Source organism: Ammospiza nelsoni, chromosome Z (assembly GCF_027579445.1).
Source record: "Ammospiza nelsoni isolate bAmmNel1 chromosome Z, bAmmNel1.pri, whole genome shotgun sequence".
NCBI lineage: Eukaryota > Metazoa > Chordata > Aves > Passeriformes > Passerellidae > Ammospiza > Ammospiza nelsoni.
This window is the reverse complement of record NC_080669.1, coordinates 74,805,181-74,821,181: the sequence shown is the minus strand read 5'-3', so window position 1 is coordinate 74,821,181 and position 16,001 is coordinate 74,805,181.

Here is a 16,001-nt window from a genome sequence, read left to right as displayed (position 1 = left end):
CCCCCCATGAGAAGGGATATTCAAAAAAAAAAAAAAAAAAGAAAAAGAAAAAGAAAAAAAGACAACTTTAAGCACAAAGGCTATTCTGAATGGCTTCAATACTGACCTGTTCTGACACATCCTGTGGCAATAAGAAAAGTGACCCATAGAACATCCTATACCCTCTGTCCCTCTCTGGGCTGTCTGAGGACAGGTGTGGCAGTGCCACTGGCATGGCACAGCAGCAGTGGGCAGCCCTGCATGCAGCCTGGCATCTGCCACTTGTGCTCTGCCTCACAGGGATCCCATGCCTCTGCCTCCGCCCTGGCTGCCTCTGCAGAGCTGAGGGAGGTGTGGGATCGAAGAGCAAGATCCAGACCTGGAGAACAGGGACTGAATCAGCTTGGAGGGTTCTGTGGAATGGCAGCACCTGTGAAGAAAAACTATTTATGTCCAAGGATTGGACAAGCAGATTCAGGTTTTATGAGGCAGAGTTTGGAATCAGCTTCCCTCTTCAACTGCTTTGTTGAATGAACAAAGTCAGGCATTCTTTCTGTTATGCAGAATTTTCTGCTTCCTTGAGTTCAATTAATAATCCAGAAGTATTGGGAGCATCAGCAGGAGGAATAAGGACTTCGTCATGTTGGGGAGTGTGGGTGTGGGTGTGAGTCTGATGAAGGTAATTTCAGGACATCAGGAAGCAGAACTAGCTACCACTTCTGAAATTATGTTCAGGATGTTTTGCTCTGGATTAGCCCCAGTTCAGGGTATTCAGCTCTGAAAAGCACATTCACTGCTTGCACCATCAGCAGGTGATGCAAGCACTAATACTTTTTGCTGGGTTTCTGCCTTCTTGCTGGTACCCAATACTAATGATTGGCCTGGAGCTAAGGATGGAAACACCAGCTCAGAAACTTCCCTTCTTTTCTGAACACTGTCTCTTCACTTCTTTAGGCCACAGGATACCTGGAAATTAACTTAAAGCATCTCACTTTTAGAAGTTACATTGGATTTTATCCCCATTGAGAGTGCAGCAATGGCTCAGGCAGACAGAAGCATGACTACAGGCCTGCCCCAGCCCAATAACAGCATAAACACATTCCCTTAAACAAAAAAAAAACATCTTCCAGGGCCTGAGATGCTTAAAAAGTGGGTTTCATCTATCACACAGTGAAGGACCAAAATTATGGAGAAAGCAAATCCCAGGTTCCATGCTTGTAAGGCACCCTAGCAGCAGAAGAAGGGAGTGGAACCAACCAGAAATGCTGCAGAGAGGTGTCCACCACTCAGTACTCAGCCGCCTCACCTGACCATGAAAGGTGGGTGGAAAGGCAGCCACCTTTGCACAGTAGCCTGCTTTGCAAACCAGCCTCCAAGGGAGAGGGAAGCACCAGCTGAGTGAGAGTCTGAGCTGGTCTGTGCCAGGAGAGAGTCACTCGTCCTCCGTAGTACTGCCTGTAATGGAGAGCACCTCCTGCACCAAAGCAAGGAGCCTGCAGCAGCCACCACTGCGAGGCCACAGAGGGAGGAATGCAGGGGAGGGATGGCAGCATTTTGGCCACATGTTCTTGTTCTGCTTCATCAGCCTGGCCCACAGTTCATGGCTGGACCATGAGCATGATTGCACATGAGCTTCCACCACCACTTTATCCTAAAGTGTCTGTCACATGGCAGTGTGGGACCACAGTCTCCCATTTGCAGTTGCTGCCTAAATTACTTCCATCACTGTTGAAGTCGTTCAGCAAATTAACTCTCTCTTGGTACCCGTAGGCACTGGAGCACTGGAGTGAGAGAGGGATGCTGAGGTCTGAGACAGGGAACAAGACCAGATTTGGAATCCCCAAAACATCCCCAGCAAGACATGCTGGAAGTGCATCTGTGCTTAGCTCTCCTGTGAGAAATGGCACTTCTGGAGTGCTCACAACAGAGTCGTGAGGCACTGGTACCCCATAGCTTAACAGATATTCTAGATAAAACACAGGATAAAATCCCTGTCATTCCACACAACAACTCAGCTGGACTCAGGTGTGGGATCCTGAGTACCTGCAGACATACCTAGAGTGCAGGAGGCAGCAGGCTGTGCCACAGCTGATTCCCCAATGTCATCTGCAATGTCTGTCAGCAGCAAGGAAGCTCATACTGCCTGTCTACGGGCTTTAGGTGCTCCCTGGGAACCACCTCTCAGAAGCTGGGACAGGCTCTGTTCCAGGCCTCTGGAAATATGCCTTGCTACTGCAGGGGCCATCTGCTGTGCTGGCCTTTCTTGCACGGGGACAGAAGGTCTAATAATGTGTCTATGTAAGGCAACTGCTAGAAACTGAAATTTCCCTTTACAGGTTCCACAGACTTATTTCAGTTTACTTCCAGACAGTTTGCTGGTAGAGCTCAGCTTCCTGAAGGAGGCAATGTTGCTGAAAACAGAAGATTGGAAGATAAGATCCTGCCTGACAGAAAAACAAAGGCACAGAAAAACTTCAAAAAGAACAAAGCAAAGCAATGAGGATCCTTGATAAACAGTGATAACTACCATCAAACAAGTCTGATAATTATCAATCAAAGTCACCTTGTTTGATTAAAACAGCATCTGAAAGCTGCCTCACTGGGAAAAGGTGGAGGGAACTGGGTGCACCCCTAACCTGGGCTCCTTCCCAGTGCACCCATTCCTAGCTCAGACTGTGTGCAGAAAGTTGGGATTCTCTGGCTCTGCTGTTTTCTCCAGGGCCTCTCCTGGGACAGAGTTCCTATGTCTGCAGAACCTGAGCCAGTCAGCCTTGCCCAGGATTACAGCAGTTTCCATGAGGCACAGAGCTGTGGTTTGCGGCTCTGTACAGTTGTTTCACAGGAAACAGTTGACATGTGTTCTGGGGTTCCCTCTTCTCTTAGATAATTCTCAAATTTGTGAAGTTCAGCCCACGAGTGGGGCCAGTTTGGCATTCATCAAAGTCCTTTCCACAAGTGTTTGTCCCCAGCCTGGCACACCTACAGGAAGGCAGCCAGGCACACTGCATTGGTGCTGGATTTCTTTCAGACACAGTGAGAAAAAGAATAAGAATTGTATCTCATCTTATTTAGGACAGTAGCACATTATCACTAAGGACAGGAATGAACAAAGCCTGGGAGGGAAAAAGGATTTTCTTTGCTGCAATGTACATTTCTCACATCATAGAGGCCCTGTGCCGCATGAAAGCTCAACCCTGCACATCTGTAACGTGTGAATGACCTTACGTCTCCAAAGAGGCTTTTTGGGTGACTTGAATCAATTAAGATATGGAATTGCACCATAACTAGAGAAATTCCTCCAGCTCTACTGAAGGCAAACTTCACCGCTAGGGAGCACCAATAGACAAAGGTTTTTACAGCTTTTTTCTGTTGAAATCAAACCACGACTATAAACTACAAAATGCATTTAACAACGTTACAATAAATATTTTAAATTGCAATTTTTTTTATAACTACCCACTGAGAAACTAGATGAATCAGAATTAATGGGGCAAGAGATTTTAGTTTATTTGATCACTAGGCAAGTCCTGTAAATGGACACCTACTAAGAGCTCTGCTGATTCATTTCTGCAATTCATGGGTAATTTTTTTGAAGTTTCAGTATGATTGGTAACTTTATCATCATAAAAAACCCACAAATATCAGGCAATGAAGGAATCTTTCTCTACCAGAGATGAACTTTCTAGGTCAAATCCAAAGAACATTACAGAGCCAAGGGAACAAACAGCTTGTTTTTTTTCTCTGGCAAATCAAGATCAGAGGTGCCTGTCAGTGTTTGGCAATGACTCAGAGGCAGATAAGGAAAATTCAGAGCTGGAGCTCAAATCCCAGTTCACACAGCAGAACTGCCTGACCAGAGATGTTTGCTACCCTGTACTCCTCCAGTTCCTCTTCCTCTTCCTGGCACCACAAGCCCTCCTTATCCTCTCCGTCTCTCAGAGTTGGACACAAAATATCAGCATTGTTGCTGTAAGCCCTTGTGCAGAGTGGGGAGGCATTAAGGACCTGTCAGACTGTGCTCTGGCTGCTCTGGCTTTATGTGTATGCTCCATCAGCCAGGTGGCACCAGGGTGTTCAGGGGCCTCACAACAATGAAATGAAGACAAGGGCTCAAGTCAACAGAACCTTTTCTACTAAATGACTTTGTGGATAGAGATCAAAGCATAAAATAAGTCAATCATTAAGGTAATATTTCAAATCTTATCTTCTGTTTCTGACACTAGAAGATAGGGTTAGGCTTGATCATTCAGGGAATCAGGAACCACTCAAGTTGCCAGTCTTCCTAGTCTTCATTCTCCCCAACAACCAGGACGTGCACCATTTGGGACACTGCCTTGGCATACCTCAGACCAATTCCCACAAAACAGAGGAGGTTCAAATGGAGGCTGTTCTGTGGCCACTGCTCAAAGGGAAACTCCTGTGTGTTTGAAGGCCTGGCTGCAAGGACATCCTCCAAACAAACATGTTTGTGCCATAGCTGTCAAAAGATGGGTGATGCAGAGCGCTACAGGCCTGATGCAGTGGATGATGGCACTCTGAGCACTCTTGTGTAAGGTGTAGTGGTTATTTCATGGAAACTATCCTGCATTCATCAAGCCTGCCAGGACAGCCCATCTTCAGTTGCATTAAGGCTCTCACCTTCATCTGTGGCCATCATCATGTTATTTCTTACCTTGTCCTTCCCAACAGTCACATCACTGTAGTAAATGTGCTCTAAATACCACAAGAAGGTGTAATTGAATTCAGTAGGAAAGCTCCTGCTCACTTGTATATTGCAATGACACTTAAGGTGACATTCATGATCACATATAGAGGGGCAGTTCTGTGCTGTGGTGCTGCTGGGCTGGCCAGGGGTGCCTACCCCAGCTGAGGGTGCCTTGGTCCACCCAAGCACTGTGGGTTTGAAGCAAATGGGACTGGAAAAAGAAGTGGGGCAGCTGAGGGGAAATTAAACTGAGAACAGTAGTTGCATGCCTGATTTATGCTTGATACACTCCCCAAAACTGGATAGGAGAAACCATACAGAGGGTGAAAGTCTTGAGGGTTTCTGGGCATTGTATGGACTACAGAAAATAGAAATGAAACAATGCCCTATGTTGGTAGATGATGCTTCCCTTTTAATACAAGAACTACTACTAAATTCCTGTTTTAGGATCCTGATTTCTGACCTGCCTTTATAGCCATAGCACCCATGTAAAGGTCTGCTCCCCAAAGTTCTTGTGAGCCACACTCTCAGTGGAACAAACAGACAAAATTTGGTGTCAGGCAGGAGTGCAGAAAGGAGCCCTGAGTGGTCCCAAGGTCTCTGTTGCAGCTCTGCTGTGATTTGACCGGCGTTATGTCTGAGCAGACCTAAGAATCAACCATGGCTCTTGTCAGCTGAGGTGCAAATGCTTATCAGGCTTCATGAACACTCTTCAGGGAAGATGTTCCTTTGGCTGGTTCATGTGTCACCCAGTCTGTAGATTGCAGGGCACTGCCAGCTACCAGAGAGCTGAAGATCAGCCTCAGCTTTGTACAGAGCCTGTGCCTGACAGGACTGCCTGCCCTGCAAGGTCCCAGAGCCAGCAAACACACAGGGGGTGAACTGCCAGGGCACATGCAGGCTGCTGACCTCTGCTCGTTTGCCCTCATGTGCTGAAATAGCCCTGCATGCACCAGCACACCCTGTTTGCAGGGCTGCTGACCGTCAGCCACAACGTCTGCTCACAGCTAGCCTTCTTCAAACAAAGCATTACACGGATCCTACTGCATTTTTCCAAGGATACGGATTCCCCTTCACTGCAATCATCCCCAGGGGAAGAAGGGCAACGGACTAAGCTCTCTGTCAAAGCTCTCAGTTCTCCTGGAGAGCTCCAAGCCCCCATCACAGCAGCAGGATCTGGTCCTGGAGACAGGCTGTGTTCCCAGACATCATCTGCTGCAGGACAGTGCTGTTTGCCCAGGCTCCAGCCCTGCTGAACCTGCATTTTGAGAAAGGCCCAGGTGAACAGGAGGCAGCCCTGATCTGGTGCTAATGAACCCAGTCACAACTGCATCGCTATCAAACTGCTTCAACACCATTCAGCTCAGATGAGATATTTTTGTTATATGCTGGTGCAAGTGGGAAATGTTGAACTCTAATGTGCCTGCAGTGATTGACAGGCTCACAAGGGGATCCAAAGATATCTCACTATCTGTCTGAGACAGCTTTTAAAATCAAGCTTACAGTAGTCAATCCCTCTTTAGAGACTTAATGAGTTTAACAATCATCCCAATAAAACAAAACTCACTTTACAAAAATAAACCCAGAGGGCAGGGAGTGAATTCAGGTAGGTTTCAGCCCCCTAAGCAAGCCCCACTGAAGATGAAAGATGGTTTATGGTGTACCTGTTTTGCAGATAAGCAGAAGACTTGAGATAATTCTATAATTACATGTGTGCCCTTGTCTGGAAGCTGTGGCTATTTTCATACCTCAGCCCAATAAAGGAAATGTGAGAGGCATCTGTGCTGTGTTTATAGCTCCATTAGCCTTTCTTGAACTGTAAATTACTTGGCAATGGCTGAGACAAAAGGGAAAGGCAGGACTGGCTTGCAAAGGAAAAGTTTGAAGTTCACAGCTAATTAAAATCTTTCAGATTTTACTGCCTAAAGTTATAGTTCCTTTGAAAATTTACTCCATAATTATAAAGCTCATTAGAAGAAATCAGCACATTAATATATGTTTAGTTGTAGGACAGACTACTGTAAACCACACTTTCGCATATATTTTCTTTATAACCTTTCAACTATGATAGGCTTCTGTGGTAATCTTAACTCTTCTCTCTTTCTCACTCTTCATCAGTCAGTGAATAAACGAATGAGTTCAGGCTGTGCCTGGCACAGTTGAAATTTTCAGAGCGAAGGGAGTTAGGAGCAATAAATTGTACTCCCATTTTCAGTTCCCTGGTTTAACCACAATGACAACACTAGGAGAGCATAAAGGCGCAGCCTGTGAGGGCCAGTAGCAGGAGGCACAGTGCTGCATTATCAGTAGCGCAGTTGTGAGTAATTGCATTAATTGCCTTTAATTACACTCTATGACCTGAAGCAGGCTGCTTCCAAGAAACATGACACAATACTAATCACGATGGGTTTAGAAAGTAACTCGAATAAGAATGTGGTTAGATCTTTGTAACGAAGCTGCAGCTGGAGCGACAGGCATCTGCATGTTGGACTTGTGTGCCTGTTCTACAGGTCACCATGACAGAAGTAGAGGATGAAGCAGAAGATTTTTCTTCATAGAGTGAAACCTATACAAAGGGCAAATCTGGAAATGATGCTTTTCTTTCCTTTTCATAAATGTGATCTCTTTCTTCTGCCATTAGTGTCCCTATCCCTGTGGGAAATTTTCAGAGGTGATGGGTTTTGCCACAGCCCTTGCTGGATAGTAATATCTTTGCCATGGGCACAATTCAAGTCGTAAATGACCACAGCTTTCCACAAATCCTGAAAGGATTCTTTTTCTTCAAGGATTATTTTTTTTTCCTCAAAGGATTCTTTTTCTCAGCTGTGTCCCCTTTGCAGTTGCAGTTTTGCAAAAGATGAATAAATGTTTACATGTATGAATTTTAGCATTGAGGCTAATGCTGTTCAGTGCTGAACAGTTCAATTGCATTAGAAAGGCATCCTCCAAGCTCTCCAGCCAAGCCTTGGGATGTCCCTAAACTCCCAGTCTGCCACCCCATCAGAGCTGGGATGTTTGCCCATGTGCCTCAGCAGGCAGACAGCCTCTCGGGGTGGTGGAGCCAGCATCACTGTTTCTGTCACTCTCATGTTCTACAGCAGGAGGAAGCTGCTGGTGTTGCCATGCCACCTTTACATCACTCACCTGCAATTATGGGAGCTGCACTCTTCTCCGTGACTCAGAATGTTTTATTCATGATCCTTTTATGGTAAGACAAAGCACAGGGAACTCTGATGATACTGGAACTCCTTTGCATGCTAATGGCAAGGGTTTCAGCTGTGAGTCCCTAATTCTCATGCCTTACACTCATTGCATGTTTGAAGGAGAGTTGCATTCTGAACCTGCTGTGTGTGCATTTATCTGCTTGTGACCTGCATGCAGAATGCAGCTGGCAGTGTAAATTTGGTGTGCACACCTCGGTATGCAAGGATAGCTGCATGCATGACTGCTTGAACACCTGTATGAAGATGGAGGAAAAAATTATTCACTGTGTCTTATGGTTCAGGCAGTCACATTCCCACTCTTCCCATCCATCTCCTTCAGAGTGGTGAGATCCCCAGGCTGACCCCAGCTTGGCTCCTTCTGAGCTGTGCTGTACGGCCTCCCATAGCCAGGAAAATAAAGGGGGGTCTGAATTATGCCTGCTCATGCTGCTTTTCCTCTGCAGAAGGCATAGGTGGAAACCCGTAAGTTATACTGATGAAGAAAGAAAACCAGCTTCTGCCTTGCCCCTCATTGTGAATATTCCTGCAGTCACAGGCTGTCCTTTCCCCTGCCCAAGGTGTCAGTAGATCCTTGGTGAGTCCTTTTTGAGTTTCTGATATTCAGCCTTACCTGTATTTTGAGGTGTACATTTTGTTTTGAGGTGTACATTTTGAGGTGTTCAAGACATGGATCCAGTAGGACACACTGTGATTTTGTTTAAGTCTACCCATCACATGATTCATAGTTTTACATTTATTTTTAGTTGTCTTAAAAATGTACTGCAGGTGGCATATGTATATATTTATAAATGAACTCAGTGGTTATATGCAAGTGCCAACAAACATAACAATCAACTGACAGCTTGACCAGGGTCCACATAAGTCTTCTTAACTCCTACTTTGGAAGCAGGAGGCAAATAAAGCAACTTCAAATCCCCCAAAACATCATTTACAAGTAACTGAAATCTTGACCTTTCTAATTGGTTTCAAAACCAAAAAAATCATTCCAGAAACTAGCAGCGAGTCTCTGACTCTCTCAACTGTCCCTGAAAACCCTAATCTAAGGCCTTGCTCCTATTGTCATCGAAGTAATTAAATTAATGGGATTCAAGATAGAGCAGCAGAGGGAAGTGTAGTCCAGACAACCAAACACTGGGTTAGGAACTGGAAATTACAACACCCAGTCCCACACCTCCTTTTCTGTGTATTGTACCAAGTCACTCACTTTTCTTCATCTATTTTTAGACTTGGGGGTTTATTCACCTACTCAAAAAAAGATCTGTTCATCTCTGTGTCCCCTACATGATCTTCAAGTTATTAATTTTTTTTGATAAAGACATCACTGACAGCCAGGTCTGCCTCTCGTGACGCATTTTGGAACAGCCTTGACTTCCCTTTTCTCTGCCTGCACCTGCATGAACTCACACAAGAGACAGAGAAGACAGTGCTGTGCAGGAAAGGGGAGTATACCATGAAGGCTTTTGTTCTGTGCTTTTAAACCTCAGGGTGCAAGAAATCTGCTGGTGGAGGAAGCTGGTGAAGATCCAAGCCCTCAGTGCCTCCGGGATTTAACCCCACGGGAAGGAGGCCTCATGACTAACACGGCACCTTCAGGCCCCTGGAGCACCATCAATGCTAACTGCAGGCATTTTGAGGCTTGCTTTCCCACCCACACCTCCTCCACTAAATCCACTTGCTCCCAGTGTTTGGGCATGGACAGCCCTGCTCCCAGATCCTTGATACACTCACAGTGGATAACCAGCACAGCTGTAGTACCCATCTTTCCTTGCCCAGAGGGTAACGCAGCCATGGCTGCTGCCACTGCCCTCCTTTCTCCCCAGCCCTCTGTGCAGGCCCTCAATCCTCTCTGCACAGAGCCTTGGCACCACTCTGGGCTGCCCTGGCCAAGGGTTCTGCTTCCCAGGCTGCCCCACACTGTCATCGTAGCACCACAACTGCATGTGGGCCTGGTGGGGATGCCTGGAGAGGCTGCCCAGAGCAGAGGCTAGGCAGAGTTGGAAAATAAAGTAGGTATTTCCTGAAAGGCCTTCAAAGGGTACACCTTGGGCAGTGCAGGAGCCTTGGAGAGGCTACAAGGACAACAGTCATCGGTTTTCTCAGGCAGATAAAAGTTTGTTCTTCTTGCATATTGGGGGTTAATTGTTCAATTACAGCTTCAGGTAATTAGGTCACATTTCCCCAGTTTGCTTCCCACAATTCACTTTTGTTTATACTTTTTGGGCCTGAGGCTGAGATGATGACCTTGATTCCTATCTGCGAGAGGATTGTTTTATCTGACCAAACTGTGAAGAGAACTTACTAACACTATATACGAAGTTAAGAGTTATACACTAACGCAGCACAGGATATGAAAAATATAAAAGCTAAAACTTAAGGCATCAATGGTGACTACCAAAGGGTGCTCCAAAATGGTGGGTTTGGCTATACCGGTTCCCATTTCAACATTTGAAGTCAGTCTTGGTAAAAAACCTGGAAAAAGCTGAACAATTAATGCAGCATCAGCATATTGAAGTTGCCAGCCACAGAGAACATTACATGAACACTTGCTCAACACCACCTTTGCCCCTTAAAGATAGTCATAATGAGAGGGTTTTCAGCACTGCTAATGGTGGTGAAGAAAGCTGACTGCATCACTGCAGTAATTTAGCCCAAGGGAACCTGTAGAAACAAATGAGGCAACACAAATCACAGATTTGGTTCTTTTTTCTGCTATTCACCCTGGCCAACAAGGTCATGCAAAATATCTTTCATTTCATTACAGGCAATTTGAGTCATTAACATCAAGCTGACACTGTAGTGTTAATTCTGTTCTGCAGAGGTAAGAAAATGGCCAGTGGCCTGAATTTTGCATAAACACAGTGAAATTGCAATGCTGCAGCCAAGGTCAGCTCCATCTCTGGGTATAAACAGGCTGTTCTTTCAGACAAGGATTAGAAAGGTCATGCTGTATTGGGTCTGGCTGAAGTAAAGTTCACAGCCCTTACAGTGCTGTGCTTTGTGTTGGCAGCTGGGTGGGTGTTGATGAGAGATCAGGGTTTTGGGGGCTGCTGGGCAGAGCTGACCCTCTGACATCCCTTTCCCCACCAGAGGGGATGGGAGTGGGCAAGGTCCTGGGAGGGGACACAACCAGGCCAGCTGACCCAAACTAGCCAAAAGGACCGTCCTTACCATATGACAACAGCTCAGATATCTAAGCTAAGGGAGAGAGGAGGAATGAGGGGGGCATTAGTGAGTTTCCAGTGTTTGCCTTCTGGAGGAACTGTTACATGTGCTGAAGCCCTGATCAACGGGAAGTGTCCAAACATTGTTGCTGATGGGAAGTAGAGACTGATCTTCTTCCTCTTTAGCTCCTGCACATGCATATCTCCGCTTGTTTCTTTCTTTCTGCTGAAATAAAACTGCCTTACCTCACCCTGCTGGTTGTGCTCCATCCTATTCTCTCCCCTGTCCCAGTGAGAGCGGGAGAGACAGAGCGACTGAGTGGGCACCTGGCACCCAGCCAGGGTCAACCTGCCACACAGGCTTACAAGAAAGGCCATAAAATGACACTGGGAAGAACAGTAAAGGACTCTTCATTTTAAAATTGTTTTGGAATTTTGTGAGAGTGCTGCCTGGATTTTTTTTAATTATTAAGAAAATAAGAGCAAATCAAATGAGAAGATTCTCTATTTCTGTCAGACAGACTCAATGAGTGTAACAAAACACAACTATGAGGAGGAGGGATTAGTAAGAGCAAGTAGGAACTGGAAGTTTGGAGAAGCTTATGACAGCAAAGAGGAGCACATTCCGTGTGACCAAGCTCATGAAGGAATTTTATTGATTTTTGAACAAGATACATAAATAAAAAGGCTTTGTATCACCACATTAATTCAGCTTCAATGTTCCTTGTGAATAAACTAGCTGACATTCAGCTTTACTGTCAGGAATTTGGTCTTCCTGTTCTGATGACCATAAAATCATGGTGGGAGAATTAGAACAGTTGAGGAAAGGAAGGAGCTATGGCCTACAAAAAAAAAAAAAAAATTACCCACAATACAAGCTATCTATTTAAACATGAACCAGTTGATGTCTCATAGTAGCTGTGGATATAGATTGCCCTTTCTAGAACCCTCACAGTCTGACTAAAATGAAAGATGATGTAATACAGAAGGAGTTTTAGGACTACTAGATTAAATAAAGCAAGATATCACCAAAACTGTTAATGTTGCATTTGTAAGACACATTCAGCACAGTGCTGTACAAGAGGGAGCTTGTGCTGAATATCCTCCCAAGAGGAATCACAACTTTCTTGTTACAAATATACCCTTGAGCATGCGTGCATGTTTATTATAGCCAGGTTCACTGTTTTCTGCCTAACACAGGACAAGAATGCTGAACATGTGCTGCTATAATATTGATTTCATTTCTTAAATGTCAGTTGAGGTCTCATTGCACTATTCACTTAAGAATTTATAAATATGAGCAATAACCAATCTTTTTCAAGTTGTCGGGGACAGCCATGAAAGATAGGTCTGTAAGAAGTCACATCAGAACCTTGTTATCTGCACTCAGGAGTGTGATTTGCAGACCCACCACCACTCCCTGATTCCATAAGGGGAAGCAAACACTGCTATTTAGTGCCTTAGTACTCAGTTCTGAGTCCAGGGCTAACATATGTATGGATCAGTGTAAGCATTCTTGTGTTTTGTAAGACGTGGCAATATTACGTTTAGGTCACAACACGGCTGAATCAAGCAGCAGCTTACAAAACAAGTCATGCCACCCTTAACAGTGAGTGGCACTGGAAATAACGCAGTGAGAACTTGTAGAGCAAATTATGGACTACAGGACAAGACAAGCATGTCTGGTGTTTGGGTCCTTAATGTAGGATTTTGAGGGTTGCTGACTGCTGTAAAGCAGAAACTCATCTTGATTTGTTCAAAGTACCACACAAACAGGCTTCAATGTCTGGCTGGTGGCACTAAGGTAAATTGTGCCCACAGCCTCACAGCTGCTCACATCACACATTCCTTGTTTGTCAAAAGCCCCTTTTCACCTGATTTGATCCTTGAGCAACGCTGTGAAACGAATTATTACAGACTGATGCAACCAAGATCTTCTAAATGCTATCAGAATTGAGTGCATTTTGGTTTCACAAGCACAGTTTTGGGTAGGGAGAGGACAGAAAAGGAGGGGATACTGTCCTGAAAGTAGATGTTTTCTTGTCCACTCCCATGAAGAAAAAAGTCCATGCTAGTCTTTAGCAAAATATAATAAAATAGAAAATAGAAGAACCAGTAGAGATGTCTGAGGATGGCTCAGTTCACAATTAGCCACTGCAAAATTCCTGTAAAACTATCAATACCAGTGAAACAATCTTTTCATGGGAAATGCAAGTCAGTCTGACATGAAGTATTTTGAACCACTGATGATTCCCAAGGGGATGGATTCAGTTTGATTAAACATAAGTGAGACATAAATACAGATGAGACCCAGACAATAAGCTAATACATGTGCTGCTTCAATAACAGCAGTAGGATCTCATGGATTTTGTAATTACCGTGAAGTGGGTCCTTAAAGGATGAGATTTGCACAAGCCCCAGCTTAGTCTGAAGAATGAGCTCATTACAGAGTCAGACATCTCTCCCGAATTTCCTGAAAATTCTTTCAGCGACACACAAATACGCTCAGAGTTGCACACTTCATCACCTTCAAAGCAACAGGATCAGTGTAGCTTGGAGACTGTTTCAAAGGAAGTATTCTTTCTGCCATCCAAACACACGGCAGCAGCACCTGGATGCGCTGTGGAGCCACGCTGATATCCTGACATGACTGGGAGCCATCAGGAAGGTGTTACCCAGACAGGAGAGCCAGCTGCTCCTTTGAAGACAAACTTTGAGGTACAGTGAAGAAATACAAGAGCCTTCTCCATCAAATATAAGCAATTAACAGGATCTCAAATAACACAGCTTGGAGACAACAGTGAATCAAAGAAAATGCTGCTTTTGAAAATAGCTCAAAGGCATAGAAACTGACAGTCATTTTGTACTTTAAAATGTACATAGTATCCTTTGCAAAATGATGCAAAACCTCCGCCAGCAGATGGGGAGGCTTCTTCTTTCCACCCTTGGGCAGCTGGGCTTGTGAGGGACCACAAGCCTCCACCACTGCTGTCCCCAGCTGTTTGAAAATCCACAGAGAAACTCCCACCCCCGAGGCTTTATGCTTTTTCCAAGTGAATACAAAGTGTTTGCAAATTAAAACAGCCATATTTTCTATGCACTTTGCAGAGGTATAAATGCCTATGAGGCAAGCTGCAAGACAAAAGGGGAGAGCCAGGGCACAACCCTGCACCAGAGATGCTGTAAGAGGCAAGCACAAGACAACTACCCACTAAAAAATTGCACATGACCCCAGACAGGGTATGCAAATACATATCAGCATCAGCATCTGCTTGCAGAGGGTTTTCTGTTTGGAAGGTCAGTGTGCTCTGAACCATCTGCCCCAGAGGTTTTGTACAGCAATTCAAGGAAAGATGAATGAGAAAAAAACAGTAGACCAATGTGTTTTGTCCTCTCTTCCCCTTTACTCATCTGAAGCTACCTATCCCCTTTGTAATCACAAAATAACAATATGAAAGTCCCCAGACCATTTTGTGCCATTACTACTTGTCCAGTTTTTAGGAGAGTACGGACTAGAATCAAGATATTCTATTTTCCACATCTATCAGTATTTAAGGGTTCCACACAACATGAAAGAGCCCCAGGAGGGGGGAATGGAAGAGCTTCAGACCAGTTGTCACGCAGATCTGCTCATGGGGAGTTGCCTGGGGCTAAAGCCCAGTGATCATCTGGCATCACAAAAATAATTCTCTAACATGAGATATGTTGGCAACTTTGTGTTGAAATAGTGTGTGCATCTGCAAACAAACTTCAAAACAGAAAAAAACCCCCAAACCAACCCCAAATTAATACATAATCTTGTAAATTATAAAAACACAGGACAATTCCTCTTTGAAGTGGGTCGTCTCTATCCTTTAAGTGCTTACCCTTGTGGATGCATGATACTTAATGGGGCACAATCACGGTTTCTTATTTTCTGAGACAATAAAATATATTAAAAATAAAAATACATAGACTTGCAAAATGTTTGTAAATATAGTTTGGTTCAGCTCTTTAACATGGCTTTTCAGAAAAAATGAACCAAGTTCTTGCAACTCAGCAGGATAAATTCCAAATGTACCAAAATGGCACTTAGATCATTAATGATACAGTATTTATGACTTGCCTTTAGGTAAGAGAGAACTTCTACAAACCTGTGAATAAATCCCATTTATATTTATTAATAAACAATTTCTGGACATGCACTGGGTCTCACCAGATAAAACAGAGTGAAAGTTAATGCTGATATTTTGCCCCCATATAATTCCACTGAAACACTTCCACTCATCTGATCTAAGCAATGCTAAAATGCCATAATAAGAGCTGCCAGACCTTGCCATTACACACCACTGGTTAGCAGCATAAGGTTTTTGTCCTGGTTTTGTCCATCAGACCCAAGAAAGAGAAGAAAATAGTGCCTTGCAGCAATAGCAGGTCCATGCATTTTGTTTGATATGAAAAGTGAGACATTCCAATCCAATTCTATATTATTCTACTCAGAGCTATGTGACTAAGAGTTATTACAAAAATTGTGAACATAATTCTCCAAAGTATTTATTTTATTTTTCTTGAAGGTCAAGAGATTTCTTCTGAACATCTGTGAAAAGGACCAATTAAAAAAAAAGTAGCAGGGGGTACACTGAATAATTTAGTAAAGTGTATGTAAGTTCTCAATGTCAATAACTTGGTATTTCAAATTAGGCTTCATTTTTTTTTTACTCTAAGAGTTGTATTTATTTAATCCAAAATCTTATCTTCATTGCACAAAGAGAACATCAGAGGAAAAGCTCCTCAAAGCTTTCCTTTGATAAACATTATGATTACAGGCAAATTAAAGCACTTTACACATACATATCTGCTAACTGCAGCCTTTGCACAACTGATGCTTTCAACGTACAGAAAGAACAGCCCTGAAAGCTGAAAAGCAGCTTCATCACAAATTGTTGATTTACA